The sequence below is a fragment of the Symphalangus syndactylus genome, chromosome 7, assembly GCF_028878055.3.
Source record: "Symphalangus syndactylus isolate Jambi chromosome 7, NHGRI_mSymSyn1-v2.1_pri, whole genome shotgun sequence".
NCBI lineage: Eukaryota > Metazoa > Chordata > Mammalia > Primates > Hylobatidae > Symphalangus > Symphalangus syndactylus.
In genome coordinates, this window is record NC_072429.2 from 87,302,759 (window position 1) to 87,324,644 (window position 21,886).

Here is a 21,886-nt window from a genome sequence, read left to right on the forward strand (position 1 = left end):
ACTCTTTAACTAGGCTGACCTATTCCCAAGATGAGGAGACAGGTTCAGTGGCGTATGGGGCAATGTGCTTAGATTTGTTATTTTCTGCTTATTCATCCTTGTTCTAATCTATGTTCTTCTCTCCCTTTGCAGATCTCTTGCCTCACAGCTTCTAACCCAAATCTTATTTCTACAGCAACCAACACAGCTTCTTGTTTGTAAAACTTCTCAAGATGTTTCAAAATGGAAGAAATGCCGAAACCCACAAAGAATCCTCGAGCTGGTATGGTTATTTTTAGTTGAAGACATTTGAGATTCCACAAATGCAGAAAAGAACCTTCTCAGAGCTTCCTTCTTCTGATTAAAAGCAGCCACTTCTGGGAAATAAGGCTGGCATAAATCCTCTCTTGAGAGTGGCTTTACTCCCAGAAACAAGACCAAGGGTGTATCTACCATAAATCCCCTTTCCAGGGGAGTTTGATGGACATAAAGAAGATGAAAAGAGTGCTCACACCTGCATAAACAAACGTTATCACAAACTTTCTTATCTCTTGTTTGTTCTCCCAAAAACCTATTTGTCTTTCCTAAAGAAATCCATTTGTTTTCCTTATAGAAGTCTTTTCTCCTGACTTACTTCTCCTACTAAGTTAGATATATAAACTTCTAATTTAACCTTTTAGGAAACTACTTCTGTTGTAAGCTCTTGTATGCAAATAAACTGTTTTTTTCTCTTGTTAATGTGTATTTTCACAGCATATCCTCCACCCAGATCCTGAATTTGAGAGGGTAGAGGAAAAGTTTTCCTCTCTAACACTTTTGTTCTCTGTCAATGGCTTAGCTGGATTGCTAGTCTTCCTATTAAAAGCAGCAATTTATTCTTCCAAAGATAGTTTCTAAATAATATTCCATAGAATTTTCTTTTTAAATAACCAGGTAATACCTACCTTGACATCAAGAGAGCACCATGATCAGTAATTTTAATGCCCCGGGAACATACTTTTAAGTATACATTGTTTTTCAACCAATATTGGAAAGGGAAAGTTCCAAACCACACTAATTGGACCTATACTGAACATGGTAAATTCTTCTTCAAATAGTTGCTAATGGTTTGCTGGGACAGTACTTCCCATCTGTAATAACTCTTAAAATTAAATTACTAATATCTTTGGATTTCTGGTTCATCTTTTACTTAATATCCAAAAAATAAATTGTGAGGTTTTTTTAAATGCCTGGGTAAAATTCTGAAATAGTAGCTTATTTCAATTTCGATAGCTGCTGAGATTCACACTAGCTTTTCTTCAGTTGACAAAGTAAACAATAAAACTTCAGCAAAACTGGAAAATATAAGAACCGCCAATGTATAGTCCCCCAAAGGATCCAGCAGGTTATAGAGTCCAAAGCCCTTATTTTATAAACGAGTAAACTGAAGACAAAAGCACCAATGTAGTTGCTTGAAGGTTATAAAATGGCAGGGATATGTATATGTATATATATATATATATATATATATATATATATATATATATATATGGTTGCTCCTTAAAATGTAGACTTTTGAAAGATCAGAGGATTTGAATATGTTTACATGTCAAGTGATTTTCTAAAGCTTTGGCTACTGAATTGGCTCTGAGTCAGCATGGCCCTTTGCCATATCAAATAAGAAAAATCACAAACAGATGACTAACTTACATAATGCATTTCTTTTGGAGCTAGGTCCTTGGCAACTGGAAAGGGTGAATAGTGATTTTAAACATTGACTCTTCAGTGAAGAAGGTCACTGTGTGGTCATGGATGAGGAATGTAATAAGATAATGTTGATGGCTTTTCTGACTTAGCATGCCTACAAGAAATCAGAATTCTGGGTGATGACACAGTCTGTCTATCTTAAGTAATCTTAACTGGGCATCAGGCCATGAATCTTGAAAACATAGGTTAAAGCTCTTTGAACATTGATTATAACTAAGAGCAGCTGACTTTTTCACTGCACCATAAACCTCTTATGACTCTGACTCATCAGATGATTTGGAAAAGGTGTACTCACTGACAAAGAAAAAGAGGAAATATAGATGAGTTAAGTCACTTTAGTCCCAGAGGAGAACAACTGAGCATTAATAACATTTTAGAATTTATTTTCTGCCTGGAGTCAAATGACCAATTTCAGACAGCATTTCAAATTCTCTTTTTCATTATGGCAGAGAAAAGTGCATCAGAACCTCACCAGAGCCTGAATACTTTCAACCCAGTTGAATAGTTTATGCAGTTAATTATGGCTTTTAATAGAAATGTATTCACTTTTACCTTGAGAGGATGAGAGGACATCCTAGAATATGGGTCAAAGTCCTATAACCAACACCTATGTGATAAATGGATTTACTACATTAGGCATTTAGTCCCTAACTTGGCATTCTACCTCCTTCATCAGCCAAATTTTATTTCTTCATCAGTACTCTTTCTCAACCATTACTCAATGACAATTCAGGCCATATAAACTCAAACTTTTTTGATCTGCATGTCTATGCTTTAAGTTTCACTCTTTACCATTCTGTCACTTTAATAAATATTGATATGGCATTCCCAATCCAAATTGTACATCCTTTGAAACTTTGACTAAATGAGTAATAATTATGACAATACTTATAATAAATAATTATAAGAGCATATTATCAGCAATTGTATTCCAGAAAATTGGATTATAAAGAAAAACTAAAAAATATCTGAAAACACATAAATTAGTGAAACTGGCTCAAAAAGAGATAGAACATCTTAACAGACCTATACTAACTAAAGAGATTGAATCAGTAATTAGAAACCTTCCAACAAAGAAAAGCCCTGGGCCAGATGTGTTCACAGGTGAATTCTAACAAAGAGTTAAAGAAGAATTAATATGCATCTTTCTTAAACTTTTCCAATAAATAGGAGAGGAGGAAACATTTTCTAATTCATTTTATGAGGCCACCATTACTTGGATACCAAAGCCAGATAATAAAATAACAAGAAAATAAAATTACAGACTAATATCTCTTACAAATATAAATGCAAATATCTATCCTCAATAAAGTATAAGCAAACCTAATCCAACAATATATTCAAAGTATTATTCAGCTCGATCAAGTGGGATTAACATAGAAAACCAAGGGTGCTTCAATATAAGAAAATCAGTCCATGTAATACATCACATAAATAGAATATAAGTAAAAAAGAAACACATGAACATTTCAATAGATGCAGAAGCAGTATTTAACAAAATTGAGGAGAATTTCATAATAAAAACTCTCAGAAAACTTAGAATAGAATAATTCATCAATATGATAAAGGGCTCTTATGAAAAACACATAGCAAATATAATATTTAATGGTGAAACAGAAGGCTTTACCCCTAAGGGTAGGAAGAAGACAAGAATGTCTGCTTTCACCACTGCTATTAAGCATGTTACTGGAAGTCTCTGCCAGAGCTACTACAAAAGAAAAAAAGAAAAGAGAGAGAAAAAACATTTATGTTGAAAAAATAAAAAAACCCAGGTTAAAACCATCTCTATTTATAGATGGCATGGTCTTATACCTAGAAAATCCCAAAGAACCTAGTAGGAATCACCAATAGCTAATAAATGAATTCAGCAACATTGCAGTATAAAATTCAATAAAGAAAAATCAGTTGAGTGTTTATATGACAACATGACCCACCAAAGAGAAAATTAAGAAAGCAATTCTCTTTGCAATAAAGTCAAAAGTAGTTAAATATTGAGGAATAGATCTAACCAGGTAGGTGAAATACTTGTACGTTGAAAGTTATGAATATTGCTGAAAGAAATTAAATAAGACATGAGTAATAAAGAAAGACATTTGTGTTTATGGACAGGAAGACTTAACATTGTTAATGTGTTAATGCCACATAAAGTGATCTACAGATTCAATGCAATCCCATACAAATTCTAACAAACTTTTTCATAGAAATGGGAAGGATACCCTCAAATTCATATGGATTTTTAAGGGGCCCAAATAGTCAATTATATAAAGAAGAAAAATACAGCTGGAGGACTCACATTTCCTGACTTTGCAATGTACCATAAAGCTATAGTACTTACAACAGTATGGTGTTGGCATAAAGACAAACATATAGACTAATAAAATACAATAGAAAGCACAAAAATAACCCCTGCATACTTAGTCAAATTATCTACAAGAATGCCAAAACCACTCAAAGAATGAAAGGACAATCTTTTCAATAAATGGTACTGGAAAAACTATATGTCCACATACAAAAGAATGAATTTGGATCCTTACCTTACAACATACACAAAAATTAACTCAAAATTATCAAAAACTGTAATAACTGCAACTACAAAAGTCTTAGAGGAAATCATTGGGGAAAATCTTCATGACACTGGATTTGGTAATGATTTCATTGATATGATACCAAACACACAGGTAAGAAAAAAAATAGTAAAGTTGAACTTCATCAAAATTAATAATTTTTATCAGAGGACAGTATCAAAAAAGTTAAAAGATTCTGGTTGCTAATATTTTGTGGAGGAATTTTGCATCTATGATCATCAGGATTATTGGCCTGAAGTTTTCTTTTTTCATTGTGTCTCTGTCAGATTTTGGTATCAAGATGATGCTGGCTTTGCAGAATGAGTTATGGAGGAGTCCTCCTCCTCAATTTTTTTGAATAATTTCAGTAGGATTGGCACTAGTTTTTCTTTGTACATCTGGTAGAATTTGGCTGTTAAGTCCATCTGGTCAAGGGCTGTTTTAGTTTGTAGGATTTTTTAAATTACTGATTCAGTTTAAGAACTTGTTATTGGTCTGTTTAGGTTTCTACATTCATCTCGGTTCAATGTCTCCAATAATTTATCCATTTCCTCTAGATATTTGACTTCATGTGCATAAAGGTGTTCATAAACGTCTCTGAAGATCTTTTGTGTTTTTGTTGGATGGATTATAATGCATATTCTCATATATAAGTGAGAGCTAAACATGTAGTACACATAAACATAAAGATGGGAACACTGGGGAATAATAGAGGGGGAAGAGAGGGAGAGGAGCAAAGATGAAAAACTACCTATGGGGTACTATGCTCACTACCTGGGCAATGGGTTCAATAATAGCCCAAGCCTCAGCATCACACAATATACCTTTTTAACAAACCTGCACATATACACCCTGTTTCTAAAATAAAAGTTGAACAAGAAAAAAGATGCTTAGTATAAATTATTTAAATGTTTTGCAGAAAGTGTATACAATTTATTTCCTACAAGTTTACTGTGATTTTTTTAGATACCATGATTGCTATGAAGATGGTAACTTATAAGGTGGTCACAGGAATGGAAGTGGATAAAAGGTGATGAAATTGAGACATGGAAGCCAAAACCAAAAGGATCATATATTGGTGTGGTTTTGGGAGGTTAAGAGATGACAAGATTCATTCTGGCTTCTGCTACTGGGAAAATGTTTGTTTTTTGGTTTGTTTATAGAGAACAAGAAAGAAAAATAAAAATAAAAAAACAAGGATGTGCCCCCCCTTAAAAAGTTAAAAAAGTTAAAAGAAAACCTGTAGAATGAGATAAAGTATTTAGAAATTAAGTAAGTGATACAAGATTAATATCTAGGACATATAAAAAGCACTTAAAACTCAGCAATAATGACAACAAGAAGAAAAAATTTCAAAAAGGCCAAAGCACTTGAGCAAACATTTCTTTAAAGATACACAAATGGACAATAAGTACTTGAAAAGATGCTCAACCTCGTTAGTTATTAGGGAAATGCAAATCAAAACCAAATAAGATACCACTCCATACCTATTAAGAGGGCAACTACCAAAAGCCCTGAAAAATAACAAGTGTTGGTGAGGATGTGAAAAAATTGAAACCCTCTTGCATTGCTGGTGGGAATGTTAAATGGTGCAGCCACTGTGGAAAACAGTTCAGCATGTTCTAAACTAAGTTAAAAATATAATAATCATATGACCCAGAAATTTCACTACTAGGTATGTATCCAAAGCAATTCCACTATTAGGTATGTATCCAAAGTAATTGAAGCAGGGAACAGAAACTTGTACAGCAATGTCCTTAGCAGCATTATTCATAATAGCCAAAAGGTAGAAACAACCCAAGTGTCCATTAACAGATAATGAATAAGCAAAATGTGGCACAAAGACACAATGGAATACTATTCAGCCATAGAAAGAATTCTTTTCCTACTTTATTGAAGTATAGTTGGCAGTTAAAAATGTTGTATATGGAGGGTGGAGCCAAGATGGCCAAATAGGAACAGCTCCGGTCTACAGCTCCCAGCATGAGCGACTCAGAAGACGGGTAATTTCTGCATTTCCATCTGAGGTACCGGGTTCATCTCACTGCGGAGTGCCAAGCAGTGGGTGCAGGACAGTCGGTGCAGCACACCGTGTGTGAGCCGAAGCAGGGCGAGGCATTGCCTCACTCGGGAAGCACAAGGGGTCAGGGAGTTCCCTTTCCTAGTCAAAGAAAGGGATGACAGATGGCACCTGGAAAATCGGGTCACTCCCACCCTAATACTGCGCTTTTCCAACAGGCTTGGAAAACGGCACACCAGGAGATTGTGTCCTGTACCTGGCTCAGAGGGTCCTATGCCCACAGAGTCTCGCTGATTGCTAGCACAGCAGTCTGAGATCAAACTGCAAGGTGGCAGTGAGGCTGGGGGAGGGGCACCTGCCATTGCCCGGCTTGCTTAAGTAAACAAAGCAGCCAGGAAGCTGGAACTGGGTGGAGCCCACCACAGCTCAAGGAGGCCTGCCTGCCTCTGTAGGCTCCACCTTTGGGGGCAGGGCACAGACAAACAAAAAGTCAGCAGTAACCTCTGCAGACTTAAATGTCCCTGTCTGACAGCTTTGAAGAGAGTAGTGGTTCTCCCAGCACGCAGCTGGAGATCTGAGAACGGGCAGATGGCCTCCTAAAGTGGGACTCTGACCCCCTAGCAGCCTAACTGGGAGGCACCCCCAGTAGGGACAGACTGACATCTCACTACTCTGGGTACTCCTCTGAGACAAAACTTCCAGAGGAACGATCAGACAGCTCAATTTGTGGTTCATGAAAATCCGCTGTTCTGCAGCCACCGCTGCTGACACCCAGCCAAACAGGGTCTGGAGTGGACCTCTAGTAAACTCCAACAGACTTGCAGCTGAGGGTCCTGTCTGTTAGAAGGAAAACTAACAAACAGAAAGGACACCCACACCAAAAACCCATTTGTACTTCACCATCATCAAAGACCAAAAGTAGAAAAAACTACAAAGATGGGGAGAAAACAGAGCAGAAAAACTGGAAACTCTAAAAAGCAGAGTGCCTCTCCTCCTCCAAAGGAACGCAGCTCCTCACCAGCAATGGAACAAGGCTGGATGGAGAATGACTTTGATGAGTTGAGAGAAGAAGGCTTCAGATGATCAAACTACTCCACACTACAGGAAGAAATTAAAACCAATGGCAAAGAAGTTAAAAACTTTGAAAAAAAATTAGACAAATGTTTAACTAAAATAACCAATGCAGAGAAGTGCTTAAAGGAGCTGATGGAGCTGAAAGCCAAGTTTCGAGAACTATGTGAAGACTGCAGAAGCCTCAATAGCCAAAGAGATCAACTGGAAGAAAGGGTATCAGTGATGGAAGATGAAATGAATGAAATGAAGCAAGAAGGGAAGTTTAGAGAAAAAAGAATAAAAAGGAATGAACAAAGCCTCTCAGAAATATGGGACTACGTGAAAAGACCAAACCTAAGTCTGATTGGTGTACCTGAAAGTGACAGGGAGAATGGAACCAAGTTGGAAAACACTCTGCAAGATATTACCCAGGAGAACTTCCCCAATCTAGCAAGGCAGGCCAACATTCAGATTCAGGAAATACATAGAATACCACAAAGATACTCCTCGAGAAAAGCAACTCCAAGACATATAATTGTCAGATTTGCCAAAGTTGAAATGAAGTAAAAAATTTTAAGGGTGGCCAGAGAGAAAGGTCAGGTTACCCACAAAGGGAAGCCCATCAGACTAACAGCTGAAATCTCGGTAGAAACTCTACAAGCCAGAAGAAAGTGGGGGCCAATATTCAACTTTCTTAAAGAAAAGAATTTTCCATTTGTTTGTGTCCTCTTTTATTTCATTGAGCAGTGATTTGTAGCTCTCCTTGAAGAGGTCCTTCACATCCCTTGTAAGTTGGATTCCTAGGTATTTTATTCTCTTTGAAGCAATTGTGAATGGGAGTTCACTCGTGATTTGGCTCTCTGTTTGTCTGTGATTGGTGTACAAGAATGTTTGTGATTTTTGTACAAAAGTAATGGCAACAAAAGCCAAAATTGACAAATGGGATCTAATTAAACTAAAGAGCTTCTGCACAGCAAAAGAAACTACCATCAGAGTGAACAGGCAACCTACAGAATGGGAGAAAATTTTTGCAACCTACTCATCTGACAAAGGGCTAATATCCAGAATCTACAATGAACTCAAACAAACTTACATGAAAAAAACAAACAACCCCATCAAAAAGTGGGTGAAAGACGTGAACAGACACTTCTCAAAAGAAGACATTTATGCAGCCAAAAAACACATGAAAAAATACTCATATCACTGGCCATCAGAGAAATGCAAATCAAAACCACAGTGAGATACCATCTCACACCAGTTAGAATGGCCATCATTAAAGTCAGGAAACAACAGGTGCTGGAGAGGATGTGGAGAAATAGGAACACTTTTACACTGTTGGTGGGACTGTAAACTAGTTCAACCATTGTGGAAGTCAGTGTGGTGATTCCTCAGGGTTCTAGAACCAGAAATACCATTTGACCCAGCCATCCCATTACTGGGTATATACCCAAAGGACTATAAATCATGCTGCTATAAAGACACATGCACATGTATGTTTATTGTGGCACTATTCACAATAGCAAAGACTTGGAACCAACCCAAATGTCCAACAACAATAGACTGGATTAAGAAAATGTGGCACATATACACCATGGAATACTATGCAGCCATAAAAAATCATGAGTTCATGTCCTCTGTTGGGACATGGATGAAACTTGAAACCATCATTCTCAGTAAACTATCACAAGGACAAAAAACCAAACACTGCATGTTCTCACTCATAGGTGGGAATTGAACAATGAGAACACATGGACACAGGAAGGGGAACATCACCCTCTGGGGACTGTTGTGGGGTGGGGGAAGGGGGGAGGGACAGCATTAGGAGATATACCTAATGCTAAATGACGAGTTAATGGGTGCATCACACCAACATGGCACATGGATACATATGTAACAAACCTGCACATTGTGCATGTGTACCCTAAAACTTAAAGTATAATAATAATAAAAAACAAGATATATATATATATATATAGGGTACAACTAGATGATTTAGTGTATGAATGTAATATATGAATATATCCCGAAATGTTCATCACAATCAACTAAATTAACATATATAACCTCACATATTTACCTTTTTGTTATGGAAACAATATTTATCTGTTTAGTAAATTTTAAGTACACAGTAGAATACTATTAACTATAGTCACATTGTTGTACATTAGATCTTCAGAACTTACTTATCTCAAATAACTAAAACTTTGTACTCCTTGATCAATATCTCCCCATATCCCTTTCCTCCAGCCCCTGGTAACTACCATTCTAGCTTTTGTTTTATGGGTTTGACTCTTTCAGATTCCACATGTGAGCTCATGCTGTATTTGTCTTTCTGTGTCAGGCTTCTTTCAGTTAGCATAATACCCTCCAGTTGTATTCATGTTGTCATAAAAGGCATGATTTCTTTTCTAAAACTGAATAATATTTCATTGTGTCTATATATGCATATTTATAGAAATGTAATTATTTTTGTATTTTGATTTTATAACTTGCAATTTTACTAAAGGTGTATCAGTTCTAACAGTTTTTAAAAATCTTTACAGTTTTCTACATATATGATTATGTCATCAACAAATAGAAATGATTTTTTATTTGGATGCCATTTATTTCTTTTTCTTGTCTAATCACTTTGGCTAGGTCTTTCAGTGCTATTTTCAAAAGAAGTGACTAGAGTGGAAATCTTTACCTTGGGCCATACCTTAGAGGAACAACTTTTGTGTGTTCCCCATTAATTATGATGCTAGCTGTGAGATTTTCACATATGACTTTTATTGTGCCTTCTAAAACTATAGTCAGTCCTCTATATCCCTGGGTTCCACATCCCTGGATTCAACCATGGGTAGAAAACATGTAATTTGAGGGATGCAAAATCTGCAGATTTGAAGGGGCAATGTTTGTATCCACAGTTCTGCAAGGGCTGACCATGAGACTTGAGAACTCATGGATTTTTGTAACCACAGAAGGTCCTAAAACCAATTCCCCTCAGATACTAAGGGACAGTTGTATTTTGCTAATTGATTTAATCATGAATGGATGTTGAATTTCATCAAGTGTGTTTCCTGCATCTATTGAGATGGTCATTTTGAAAAAAATTTATTAACGTTTTGTATCACACTGATCAATTTTTGTAAGTTGAACAATCCTTGAATTCTAGGGATAAGTCCCATTTGGTCATGGTGTATGATGCTCTGAATTTAGCAGAATTTGGTTTGCTTGTATATTATTGAGTACTTTTATTTTATGTTTATTAGAAATACTATATTGTGGTTTTCTTTTCTTGTAATGTCTTTGTCTTATTTTGGTATGAGGGTGATTCTGAACTCATAAAATAAGTTTGGAAGTGTTTGATCATTTTCTATTTTTGGGAAAAATTTAATAAGGTGTGGTGTTAATTCCTCTTTGATGTTTGTTAGAATTCATCTATAAAGCCATCTAGTCTTGGGTTTTTATTTGTTAGGAGATACTTGATTATTGCTTTAATCTTCTTAATTTTTTTATCTGTTCCTGCTTTTTATTTCTTCTTGATTTTATATTATTAGGTTATATAGCTCTAGGAATTTATTCATTTATTCTAGGTTATGCAACTTGTTGGGACATGATTATTCATAATATGCCTTTATGATCATTTTTATTCCTGAGACATAGATTGTAATGTCTTCTCTTTCATGTCTGGATTTTATTATCTGAGTCCTCTCTCATTTTCTCTTAGTCTAATAAAGGGCTTATTTTTTCTTAACACCAACTCTGTAATTGTTTCTTCTTTTCTATTTTCATAAAATCTCTATTGTACTTATTTGTGATCTACTCTTGATTGTTTCCTTCTGCCACCACCCCACCACTAACACTAGGTTAGTTCGTTGTTATTTTTCTAGTTATCTGTGATGTTAAGTTCAAGTGTTTATTTGAGGTCTTTCTTCTTTTTTAATGTAAGTGTTCATCACTGTAAACTTTTCTCTCATTACTCTTGTATTTTTATTACTGCTTTTGCTTTATCTCATAGGTTTTGGTATGTTGTATTGTCATTTTTAATTCTATTTTGATTTCCTCTTTGACCCAATGATTGTTCAAGCTACGTGTTTAGTTTCCAAGTATTTGTGAATTTTCCAGTTTTCTTCCTGTTATTAGTTTTACGTTTCATTCTATTGTGGTCAAGAAAAAATACTTGGAATGATTTCAATATCCTTAAATTTATTAAGATTTATTTTGTGACCTAATAAGTGATCTATACTGAGGAATGTTCCATGTGTTTTTGAGAAGAATGTGTATTCTTATGCTGTTTGTTGGAAAGTTCTGTTTGTGTGTGTTAGTTCCACTGGTCTACACATCGCAGAAGTCTGTTTTATCTTTCTTGGTTTTCTGTCTGAATGTTCTATCCACTATTGTAAGTGGAATATCAAAAGTCCCCTGCTGTTATTATATTGTTGTCAATTTCTGTCATCAGATCTGTTAATATTTTCTTCACATACTTACATGCTTTGATGTTGGGGGCATATATATTTATGACTGTTACATCTCCCTGTTGAATTAATCTTTTATCGTTATATAATGTTTGTCTTTAGAGACAGGTTTAGAAGGAAACTATATTTTATCTGATATAAGTGTAGTCACACATGCTTTCTTTTAGTTATCTATTGCATCGAATATATTTTTCTATTCCTTCACTTGCAGCCTATGTGTGTCTTTAAGTCTAAAGTAAGCCTATTGTACATATATCTGTGATTTTTTTTTTCTGTATAACCCCTCTAAGACTTTTGATTGGACAGTTTAGTTCATTTTCATGTAAGGTGATTATTGGTAAGTTTGGCCCTACTATTGCCATTTTGTTCATTCTTTTCAATCTATTTTTCAGTTGTTTCTCTATTCTTTTTCTTCTCTTGCTGTCTTATTTTGTTATTCAATAATTATTTAACATTTTACTTTGATTATTTTCTCTTTATCTTTTGTGTATCTATTATAGATTTTTCTTTGTGGTTGGCTTAATGTTTGTATACTGTATCTTGTTTTGAGATACTATAAGTTGTATCTTATAGTTAAACCTATTTTAAGTTGGTAACAACTTAACTTCAGTTAAGACTGAAGTTAAAACTACAGTTTTACTTTCTCCTTCAGCTTTGTGTTATTGTAGTCATGATTTGCTTTTATTAATATTGGGTATGCATTAACAAATTCTTATCTTTTAACTTTTATATTAGAATTAAAATAAATCATGCATCACCATTAATGCGTAAGAATGATCTGTATATGGTTATATAATCAGCTTCCCCAGTGAAATTTATGCTTTCATATGCTTTTGTATTGTTGTTTAGTATGCGTTTATTTCAGTTTGAAGAATTTATTTAAGCATGTCTTGTAAAGCACGTTTAGCAGTGTTGAACTCCCTCAGTTTTAGCTTGGGAAAGTTTTTATCTCTCCTTTCTTTCTGAAGGACATGTTTCCTGATACAGTATTCTTGAATGGCAATTTTTTATTTCAGTACTTTGAATATGTCATCTTATTTTCCCCTAGTTTGTGAGGTTTCTGTTGATAAATATACCAACAGTCTTATAGAGATTCTCTTATATGTGATGTTATGCTATTTTAGTCCCTTTCAAAATTTCCTTTTTGTCCTTGACTTTAGACAAGTTGACCATAATGTATTTCTGAAGATCACTTGATCTTCAACTTATTTAGGGTTTATGGGCATAATGGATTTGGATGCCTGTTTCTCTGCACAATTTGAGGAACTTTTCCATCGTTTAAAAAAATTACTTTTTGGCTCCTTTCTTTTTCTCCACTCTGTCTGGGAATTTCCTTTATCTGTAAATTGTTTCACTTAATGGTATTCCATAAGTTATATAGGCTTTATTCATTTTTTTCATTCTTTCTTCTTTTCATTCCTCTAACTGGATAATTTTAAGTGATCTCTCTTCAAGCTAACTGATTCTTTCATCTGCATGATTGAGTTTTCTGTTGGGGCTCTTTATTGAAATTTTCAGCTCCGGAATTTCTGTGTCTTTTAAAATTGTTTCTTATTATATAACTTCTAATTTTTTTCCTGTATTGTTTCCCTGATTTTGTTTAGTTGATTTTCTTTATTCTCTTGTAGCTCACTGAGCTTTCCTAATGTTTTTTTGACTTCTTGGTCAGGGAATTGATAAAGCTCCATTTTGGGGTGGTCAGTTACTAAAAAATTATTGTGTTTCTTTGGTGGTGTCATGTTTTCTTACTTTTTTTGTTTATTATAACCTTGCATTGATGTCTTCCTATTTTAGGGAATAGTCACGTCTTCCTACCTTTACATACTTCTCTCTCTCTCTCTCTCTCTCTTTGTGTGTGTGTGTGTGTGTGCATGTGTGTGTGTTGGAAGATATTCACCTATTGGTGGGTACAAGGGTACTGGCTAAAAAGTGTGTGGTAGCATAGTTTCCATGCAGCTCCATCAGCTGAGGTCAGTGTCAGCATAGACTCAGGGAGATCTCATTAGCCAAGGCTGTGGGCATTCTTCTACTCTCCTGACATAGCTAGGAATTTTGAGGTCCCTAAAGGTGAAGGCTGTTGCAGTTTTCTTGTTTTATTTTACTTCCACAGGAAGAATTTATGGCTGAGGGAATTCATTTTGGTGCTGGTTCCAGCATTTGAGTGTGCTTTCAGTGGCAGTGATGCCAGTGTGTGAGGCACAAAATTGCCCAGAGTGGTTGCAGAATTAGGGTCGGAAGCATGAGCATGAACAGAGTGACCATGGACAGACACTATGGTGTGGGCTTGCGACCTGTGGTGCTCCTGTCGGATGTGAGCAGGCATGGAGTGGGTGCAGAGCCAGGATCCTAAACACAGAAGGGAGTAGAGTAATGGCAGCGCTGGAGTTTGAATGTGCATATTTTTGCAAGGGGAAAAGAAGAGTGGGTGCTGGTTACGGCCCAGGGTGGTGAAGCAACATCTGCTTTTATGGCGTCTCCACAGCAACTTTGATGGCTATTGAGCTCCTCAGCAGCAACAACTGCTAGAATCTTCCCTGAGGCCACTGGGGACCATGCTAGTATCACTTGCTGCATGGCTGAAACTGTTTGGCCCTACCCTTTTTCTTTGTTTTCAGCTTCTCCAGACATCTCAGCTATATTGATCTTTCTGGTAGTCTGGTTGGGATATAACCAAAATGGACCCTTCAAGCAGTGACCGAAAAGGCCAGGGAAGCTAGACATTTGCACTACTTTCTTTTTCAGCATGAGGGAAAATCATGGGCTGAGAGTTTCTTTTTGAGGCTGAACTGTCCCAGGCTGGGGGATAGGATGATGCAAGCAAAAAAAACTCTTTCTGCTATTTTTTCTATGCAGCTATTTTTTTTCTCCAATGTGTTGCTGCAGCTTTTTATCTGAACTGAACTCATTCAGATCTATTTTCATCCAAAGATAGCTGTCTAATTGTTGTTTCTATGGGGAGACAAAGGTTTGGATAGCCTATTTCACCACATTGCTAATGTCATGGAAAGAATACAATTTTGATATAAGCTTCAATATGGATAAACCTTGAAAGAATTTTGCTTAGTAAAATAAGCCAGATACAGAAGATAAATATCGTATGTTTCCATGTGTGTCAGATACTTAGAATAAACAAATTCATAGAAAAAGAAGGGAGATTATAAATTCCTAAGGGTTGAAGGGGTTATTAAGGGGAGAAGGGACAGTTACTGTTTAATGGGTACACAGTTATTGTTTAATGGGCACAGGGTTTATACACAAAACTATTCTAGTGAATACATTAAAAATCAGAAAAGGAATATACACACCTAAAACACTTATCAATACCAGACTATAAATTACTAAGATGAAATTGAGAGCTATTGGTGAGTTGGGGATGATAAAACATTTGGGGGTATAGATAATAGTGTGGGTTGACAGCATTGTGAATAAATTTAATGCAACTAAATTGTATATTTACAAATGGCTAAAATTACATCATGTTATATATATATTTTTCCACAATAACAATGTGATTTATCAGTTTCATAAATATTGTGAAAAAAATAATAGGGGATACTCATACCTCAATGAATAATTGTAGATGGTGTCAAGGTTTATTTCTATTTTGTTATTATCTTCAGTCAAGTGAGGAAGATAGTCATATGTTTAAAAAATGGCTTTTCTTCTGAACCTTGTTAATTCCAGATAATTCTACTATCATATCAATATTTCTATCTTTTCATGCTATATCTTCCCTGCTTTATCTAGCAGACAGTTGAAACAAGGAAATGAGGGCTTGTAGTATTTATTTGTGTATTAGACTCTTAAGCTAATCCCTATTTTGACTACCTTTCCCCCTTCAAATCTTAAATAGGATATGACTGATCTTAGGAATATACTATAAAGGATCTTATCACATCTAATGAAAACTGATAGCACTGAAAAAATATTTAACTACATATTGTACCCAAAGTTAAAATGTCTTATACTGTCAGATAAATAGTTCAAAAAGGGCTATAGTCATATTTTAATTAGTAATTTTCCTGTCAACTATAAAATATCACTGTCATTATTCAGAAAATTATCTCATAGTAACAAAATCTATAATTTCGTAGTAATACTTTCACTTGAAAGTCACATTCATTTTCACTTTCTCTAAGGGATAGTATTATAGGCTTTGAAAGTTCAACATAAAACTATCTTTAGGTTTTGTGAACACTGGCATAAAAACTATTCTAATAAGACAGCTTGCGAATATATAAGCTGTGTTTATATACTGTGCCATCACTATATGTTTATGTGTTTATAAAATCTTTTCATTTATAATGACATATTATGTTCTAGAGATCATTATAGACCATTTAAGAAGATATCTTGTAGGTATTACAAGCTTCAAAATAACACAAAAGTACATTGCATTTTTTGGCAAAACACAGCATTTTCATGATAAAATAAAATATCTTACAATGCATACATAAAAAATAGAGAAATACACTGGAGTTTTGAATAAGCAAACAAGAGAAGATATATGTGCCATTGGCAAGAGTGTTCTGTTTAAGTTTGGTTTATTATACACAACGAATTAGTATTTTTTAGCTTCCATCTACTATGCCTTATTTTAATGTTCATAATATGATCTTGAGGAAGAGAAAATATGTTGAATGCCTACTGAATTGCTCCATAAAAATTAGATTTGTTTCAGTGTAATGTTATTGATTATTATATTATTGTACAAACACTATATGTCTTCTGAACTCCTGTGAGAACTCATCAATACCTCTCATTTGCATCTTAGTAATTTATAGTCTGGTATTGATAAGTGTTTTAGGTGTATATATTCCTTGTCTGATTTTTAATGTCTTCACTAGAATGATTTTATGTACATGGTGCTGACTACACAATAGTTAATCAATAAGTAGCTGTTGATTTGAATTCACCTTCTAACTCTAATCACGAGAATATCTACAGGAAAGCTCCATTCCCCAGGTATGTAAGAAAATATCAAGGTTACACTAATTTGAAAGTGCTAATCTGGAATTGATTTTCAGTTAATGAGGAAATGTTTTATTTCTCTAGGCTTTCTAAAGTATTGGATGTTTTAAATTTGTTTAATCTACATATTTGTATGTGCATAGTTGATAATTTCTTCATTTTTAATAAACATGGGCTATAGATTTTTCCCACTAGAAGTAAGCTACATTATAACAGTAAATATCTTTTTCATTTTCACTGTTATATATCCAGCACCTATAGCAGGAACAAGTAGATGCTCAATAATATTAGCTAAATGGAAGACTTAAGAATATATATTCAGAGTATAATTTCATGCTTTCTGTTTAAAAAAACAAGTCAGAGATATATTTCATGACAATACTGAAATAACTTCACTAAGAAATGTAGAACACTGGACATCCAGACAAATTCATGCACACGAACACACACACTATTGTAAAGAAATAAAGAAAAATTTTTAGATAGTGTCATATATCCTTAAGTAAATACGTAATTAGTAGAGGCTTCAATCAAAATTCCAATGCAATTGTTTCAGGAATTGATCACAGTTTTGTAAAGCTCAAGGGGAATTTTCTGACTCAAGATCACTGTTTTTTTACATCTCCTTTCATCCTAGATCTCATTAAAATAGGAGAATAAGTATCTTAAAAAATAAGCATAAAACATAGAAACATTGGAAGGATAAGGATAAGCTAGAAGGAGAATGGAATACTGAAGAATTTCAGATAAATATGAATTGCATAAATTAATAGCAAAACTCATTAGAACTGAGGAATTAATTCTACACAGGCAAAAAGGCAGACATCTAAAACAACTAAAATTTCCCAAAAGAATTTTGGAATCACAAGATCAAGTCAAGCAAGTATCAGAGAAGGACTGGGCCATTTGTCAAGGATAAGATTAGACCAACCATTGCTTGACAATCTGAGAGAATAACTTGGGCATTGCTCAGCAGGTAGCTAGAATAGTATGGTGGTGGTTAAAAACACTGACTTGGGAGTCAAACTATGGGATTAAGTACCACATCTTCCACTTGTTATCTATGTAAACTTGGGCAAATTTTATAATCTAGCAAATTTCAATTTATCCATTGGTATATAAGGGATAATAGTTGTTCGTATGCAGTTGTGAGTATTAAAAATGTTAAAAGTGGAAAGTACTTAGAATGGCACCTGAAATATATTAAGTGCAGTATTAGTGTTTGCTCTTGATATTTTTTTAATGGGATTTGAGTTTAAACTACAAGTATTGCTCTCTGCAGTGAGAATTTTAACATAGGATATACCTAGATTGGTCACTTGGGAAAGAAAAACACAATAGAATACCAAGTAATTTAGGACTGCCAAGAGGGAAAGGATTTTCCATCATCCGGCTGGGCCTGGTGGCTCGTGCTTGTAATTCTAGCACTTTAGGAGGCTGAGGTGGGCGGATCACGAGGTCAGGAGATCGAGACCATCCTGGCTGACATGGCGAAACCCCGTCTCTACTAAAAATACAAAAAATTAGTCGGCTGGGGTGGCCAGCGCCTGTAGTCCCAGCTACTTGGGAGGCTGAGGCAGGAGAATGGCCTGAATCCGAGAGGCGGAGCTTGCAGTGAGCCAAGATTGCGCCACTGCACTCCAGCCTAGGCAATAGAGCGAGACTTTGTCTCAAAAAAAAAAAAAAATACACCCCCTACACACCTTGCCCCAGTTGCACAATGTGCACCCTCATTATTAGGAGCAAGCTTTCTGTAGCAAATACCTGAACTTCACTAAATGGTGAATAAAAATTCTTCCTCATTCAAATTCTCATCCATACATGCTAGAGATAAATACTATTCTGCTTATATGACAAATCACATATATTATTATATGTATTATATATAATAATCACATATATTATTATATGTATTATATATAATAATCACATATATTATTATATGTATTATATATAATAATCACATATATTATTATATGTATTATATATAATAATCACATATATTATTATATGTATTATATATAATAATCACATATATTATTATATGTATTATATATAATAATCACATATATTATTATATATTATATATATAATAAATAATTAAAAATAAACATTTTATTCTGCCTAGCACAAAGAAACTGAAATAGCGAACACAGTAAACAGAAAATTAGCCCACCCAAAGAAATAAAAAGAGAAAATAGAATTATTTTGACTACTGAGAAAACGAACCCCACCAAATATTAATTTAGAAAAAAGAAGTGAATAGCAGATTTGACTCAATTAAAGTTAAAATAAGTGAGATAAAAGAAAGAACTTAATTTTTTTTATAATCACCAGAGAAAAAGTATACAGAAAAGGTATATGATATAATGGCTAGTTCAAGAATTCCAACTATTCATTAGTATAATAACAAAATAACAGAATTGAGAGAATGGGCAGAGAAAATCATCAGTCTAATAGAAGGACATTTTCCAAAATAAAAGCTCCAGTCTTTGGAAAAAAGTTATTGTTTGACATTCAGGATTAACACAAGTAAAAAAAGTTTGACATTCAGGATTAACACAAGAAAAAAAAATTCTGCAAGAAGTCATATCCTAATAACAGCAAAACTAAGAATTTGAACAAAACAAAAATCCTGAAAGCTTTTTCAGGGAAGGGGTACGTTTACCTTCTAAAGGCAATGGTCAGTAAACTACAACTACAGATAACAGGCTACGTATTTCTGTTAATAAAATTTCACTAGGACACAGACACACCCATGAATTTACTTATTGTCTATGGCTATTTTTGCACTACAAAGGCAGAATTGAGAACTTGTAACAGAGACCATTCAACCACCACTAAAAATTCAAATCTAGTGTATTTACTACCTGATTCTGAAGAAAAGTTTACCTATGGGGTTCTGAGGAAAGATAAATTATGAGCTGCAAGACTAGGTGCAAGAAGATAATGAAAGAAGGCCTTTCAAGTTCTACAGAAAGTTTTGAAACTAGTGCACAATAAATACAACATAAGTTGGAGATAATCCAAGAAAAATTGACAGAGCCATAATAAACTTGAGTGATATTAATAAATAGGTCCCTGAAACTAAAGGAAATCAGGGAAAATAGGTCAGTCTTCTCTATTAGATTCACTTCTGACAGAGGCCTTTGGTACAATTGTCTCTGATTACTCCTTGCAAACTACTGATATTTTGAGAATGAGATATTGTGAAGAATCTCAGCCATCTGACCCAAGTCTATTGATTCTCTCTCCTTTTTTGTCAACCTCTATTTTCAGGGCATCTGAATTTTTCTTCTGTCTCCATTGTTATGCTTAGCAAATTTCCCCAAATGACTGGATTTCTATGACTGCCTCATGATGATTTCACTTCTACATATATATAATCTATTCTGCTCCCCCAGAACAGATTCCCTTTGTTTCTTAAATATTATTTGGACTCAAGTGGGTTGGAAATACCTATAGTACTCTAAGAACTCACGCTTAGTTCCTTCTTGAGAAAATAATATTACTGTTTCAATTTTCTTGGTCTCTGCTCTTTTTCCTTGCACTCCTTTCTCCACTTGGCCTTGTCCCTCATTGACACTCAGCACACTAAGAGGCTGACGTCCCCACATATTGTGATCTCATGTCAATCCTCCGATGGGTGCCGATCTTAACAGAAGTATATGAGGGAAAGGAAGGGAGGCACCAAATACTGATTAACTATGCTTTTTGAATAAAAATCTATGACTTTGGAAAGCTTAACTTACACCATTAAAAATCAATTAAATGAACATTTGAGTTGCGAAATTTAATTTTCTCTTACTATATAGTGTTTCCTAAAATTTTGTTTTTAAAAATTAGATCCTATATAAAAATTGAGTCAATTAGATTGAAAGCTGGCTTCAAGATGACAAAGAAAACATAGTAATAAATTTGGAGTCTTAATTTGCAGATCTAGCAAATCTGTGGTCTGTTTTTTCTTGGCCTCTTCATTAATATTTTACTGTATGAAACTTGAAGTGAATTATCACATACCATAGGTAATATTGAAATAGGAGGTGTTTCAAGCAGTGTAAATGAGAGGAAAATAGTTACAGAACATTAAGTATAAGGCAAAAAGGCTAAAAATAAAAAACTATCAAATTGAGTAAATCACTATTAATGATTGTTTTGAAAAGATTATAAAAGTAAGCACCACTGAAAACCTTGGGTTTATCCATGGCTTGCAGACATGTGAGTTATGAGATTTATTATAATTAGAGCAATTTATTGTAATATCAACTATGTGCTGGACTTTATCTACTGTATGCCTTATCCTATGTATTCCTTATAACAACCCGAGATAAAATCTTTTTTAATCTCTATTTTACCAACAACATCAAACAACTAGATAAAGATGAAACCAGAAATTTAATTTTAATGGTCTGAACCCAGGCTCCACATTTTTAACCACTATTTACATACCTATTATTAGCTCATATTATATGCATCATGGTTAATCCTATGAAGGGAAACAAGTTTCACACACGATTTGTTGCAATAGAGTATAGGCGTTGCTATGGACTGAAACTTTTTGTCACCCTAAAATGCATACATTGAAATTCCAGCCCCCATTGTGATGAAATTAGGAGGTGAAGCTTTTTACCAATAATTAGCTTATGAGGATGGAATCCTTATGAATGGGATTATAAAAGGGTCCCAAGAGCCAGGCAACGTAGCTTGTGCCTATAATCTCAGCTACTTGGGAGCTTAAGGTGGGAGGATCCCTTAAGCCCAGGAATTCTAGGCTGCAGTGATCTATGATCATGCCACTGCTCTCCAGCTTGGGGTGGAAAAGTGAGACTCTGTCTTGAAAAAAAAAAGCAAAAAACAAAACAACAACAACTCTAGAGAGTTTTCAACCCCTCTTTTCCTCTTTTTACCATATGAGAACTTACAGCAGGAAGTTGACAGTGTGCAACCTGGAAGGAGGCCCTCACCAGAACTTGGCCATGCTGTTTACTGATCTTGGACTTTGAGTCTCCAGAACTGTGAGAAATATTAAGTTGGTGCAAACGTAATTGCGGTTTTTGCATCAACCTAATAAAAAACTGCAATTATGTTTGCAGCAA

At 34.6% G+C, this 21,886-nt stretch overlaps 1 protein-coding gene across 1 annotated transcript in view; it reads left to right on the plus strand.

Annotated features, from left to right (window-relative positions):
* LOC129486584 (zinc finger protein ZIC 5-like) overlaps positions 1 to 6,136 on the plus strand; it is a 381,031-nt gene extending 374,895 nt beyond the window's left edge. Inside the window, exon 8 of the mRNA XM_063642409.1 lies at positions 133 to 6,136. The gene's annotated coding sequence lies outside the window, so the exon portion shown is untranslated. The remainder of the gene's footprint in view (positions 1 to 132) is intronic.
* Positions 6,137 to 21,886: the final 15,750 nt, after the last annotated feature.